The following is a 3,570-nucleotide window of genomic DNA, read 5'->3' on the forward strand; positions in this document are numbered from 1 at the left end:
TCTCGGAGAGCTAGTGTGCAAGTTACGCACGTTAAAGATCCCTTGGTGGTCTAAAATCCATAAGAGTAGGCTTCAGCAGCCGCCTGGGTAAAATTCAAAATTTACTACCAACTGAAAAAAAGTTTAATGTGTCCCGCGTGCTCATATGACCTTATGCAGTTACGAGCGTGGTAAAAACACTTTCCTCCCCAAAAAAAGAAAAAGAAATTTGGAGCATGAGAATCTGTGCGCTTCGTGCATTTTTCACTTCATGCAGATTCGCCATGTGCACGATGGACTGTTTTGTAACAAATTGTTGACCAGCTTTTAAAAAATGCAAGTTGACTAAGCCCATATAACAAAATATTTTAGGAGAAGGAAAGAAACAACTGTTTCTTTCTTTTAACAAATTATTGTCTAATATTATGTATTTTTGATTGCTTTTTTCAACATTTAGAATTTGAATTTCGACTTAAGATTTTTTTAGCACAGGAAACTTATACATTGTATCACAGATTAACTCATTCGCTACGCCGAGCCATGGGAAGCAGGGCGGAAAAAGTGACTTCACAATGGCATTTAAGCAGTCCCCGACGGCTTGAGAACCAACCTATAATTTTAGCTTGGATTTTATTCCGATCCACGTATATCCGTTTCAAAATAAAGGTTTTAATATAATGTTGACTTCCGGATCAAACGTTTCCACCGAAAATCAGAAGTTTTGATTCAGTTTTGAAGTAGGCCCTACGATTTCGAAGTTTTATTTGACTTTGTTTTTTTCGTGATGCCCAAATTATAGCCCAGACACCAGTCTTAGTAGGCTACTCTTCTTACACAACAAAAGGTATCTTTATTTTGCTTACTAAAGAAATGTGTTTTCAAGTCCTTTGAGCTGTATCTTACTTTGAGGACAAGTATAATTATTTTTATTCCTGTTATCATTATTATTAGGCCTATTATTGTTTTATTTTAGTAAGGTTTTATGGTCCTTATGAATTGAGTGTAGATCTTACAGTTTCCTGTACAAATTATATAATATGGTAAAGGCAGTTTTGATGTCAAGTCGAACTGGGTCAGACTTGAGATGAAGCTTGTCATCTGTCTCAGGCTCCAGTAAGTAGGCCTACTTAAAAATTTTCAATATCTATGGCCCATGAGTCACAATAATATGGTCTTTGCCTCATATGAACTAATCTATTTAACTAATAAGACATTTTTGTATGTTTTTTTGTTGTGGTTTTTTTGTGTTTTTTAAAAACAAAATTTGAACCATGCCTTTTTCTTTATTCAAAATGGTAATGTAGCATCAAACACTCTAATGGCCATATGTATAAAACAGCGCTTTTACAGTGGAACTCGGATTCAATGAAGTCGTCGGGCTTGACCTTCAGTTTCGTTGATTCCGAGTGCTCGTTATGGCAAATAAATGAGGTTAGTGTGTTGATAATTACAGGCACTGCCGAGCAAGTAATGTATAATGTGTTTGACTTTCTGAATCAAAAGTAGTTTGGTTTTTCAAATGAGAGGCATTTTCTTTTCTTTGATACCAAAGAATTGCTGGAAAATTCCAGGAAAATTCACTGAACTCTACCAAGCACACGCTGTGCAAAAGGGCCGATTTATTCAAATGATACCTGTTTTAACATTCCGTTAAAATTTTATTGAAATCGAGTCAGAAATAGAGCAGAAAAATAGTAGGCCTACCAACCGTGAAAAAATAGTGTGCTTTTTAAAAAACAAAATTGGCGAAAATTTTCTGAAACAGACTCGACCCTACTATCTAAAATCTCCCCAAACACCACTTAAAGGTGCAGGGAGGCCTGCGTACTTTTCTAGATATATTGTTCAGGACATGTCCAGGAATTTTAAAGTGCAATTATCTCATTTTCAGTAATTTGACCCCAAACCGACATTTCTAGCTGCCGCAACCCCCCCCCCCCTTTCTTAATGTTCCCATTGATACAATTTATATCATTTAGGAGGGGGGTTTCTGACCCTGCCAATCAGGGCCAACCCAGGCTGAAAAGGATACCTCCCAGCAGAAAACCCACTCCATCTCCACATGGCGTTGGCGGCCAAGTAGTTAGGCTCTTAGACTCACAAGGTCCTGAGTTCAAATCCCACCAGGGGCCTAACAATGTGTCCTTGCAAAGGCATTTTTAAAAAATTTTCCTCACTTTACCAAGGTGGCAATGGTTACCCGGGTATAGATAACAAAAAATATTGTCAGTTTGTTAGTATTCGAGCATATGCAATCCGCGTCTTGCACTGTATGTTTGTCGGGAAGCTAAGAATGTTTCTGAGTCATGCTATAGGGTGTGCTGGGGTAAAAATAGAAGTGCTTAGAGCATGCTGTAGAGAGTATGCACTATATAAATGCAATTATTTAATTTTTATTTGGGTATCCTTAGCCATTTTTTACCCCAGAAACTTTTCCTTCAGATGTGTAGCCTTCCTTCAGAAACTTCTGTGCCCTCTTGATGTGACAAAAGCTTTTTCATTCTTCTTGTCCTGATTGTATTAACTCTTTATCTCAGACAAGACGCTCCCAGCAGCTCGTGGTCGGAACCGCTGTGCTGGTGAGCCGGCTCGGACATGTTTCTTTATGACGACTTTGACACCGCTTCAATTTTAGTTTTCGGCAATTTCTGAAAACATATCTCTTTTACCAGGATGAGTTCATTCATTAGATGAAGGACTATCAAAATAGGTTCTTTAGTTTTTATATAATGACCAAGTGATGTACAAGATATCACTTTTGATTTTTTTTTTTTTTAAAGGGCTCTGGTATATTGGATTCCATGAAGTCAAGGATCGAGCCTGTTAACTTCTACTTTTACTGTTTTCAGATTTGAGACATTGGTTTTCTTTTGAGCTCATGGCACCTTTTTTTTATTGCCTTTAAAAGCACTTTAGCTTAATTAAATTAGATTATTACTTTTTCTGCTGTCTTGTTTACTATCTAGTTTTCACATCCATAGATATTAATGAGTATGAGGATATCCATGCTTGTACAAACTTGAGTTTTGTTTCTGAAATTGTACCTTGTCATAGATTTTTTTTGTTCTGTTTTTTTTTTTTTACATTGCTATGCTGTCTTTTTATTGTTTTTAAAAAAATCCTGTCTCTTGTGATGGTTGAGCCGAATTATTCGTTTCTTTCTATATTCTCTTCAATTTCGCTCACAATAATCATGTCTGGTTACTGATCGGCATTGGCTGTTTTATAAGTTTTGTTTTTCTTAGCGTTGAGAATCATAATAATATATATAGATTTTCCTTTTCATAGTGTGTCTTTACTGATTTAATGATCTTACCAAGTTTTCTGGAATTAATTTAGCACCTGCTTTTATTGCCATTTTTTTGGGGGGGGGGTCCAAAAGTTGCCAATAAACAACAACCACAAAAATTAACAATTAATAAGGGTGTTTGTCCACCTATCCAAAGATTGGCCATTTTAACCCTAAACTTGTGTAATTAATTCAACAAAAAGCACAGGATATTACATGTAAATGTTGGAATGACAAACAATTGGTATGCCAGTGTCAGTACTCGGTTTTGGTGGAGACACTCTCTAAAATAATACATTTAT

This window comes from Aplysia californica, unplaced genomic scaffold, assembly GCF_000002075.1.
Source record: "Aplysia californica isolate F4 #8 unplaced genomic scaffold, AplCal3.0 scaffold00741, whole genome shotgun sequence".
Taxonomy (NCBI): domain Eukaryota; kingdom Metazoa; phylum Mollusca; class Gastropoda; order Aplysiida; family Aplysiidae; genus Aplysia; species Aplysia californica.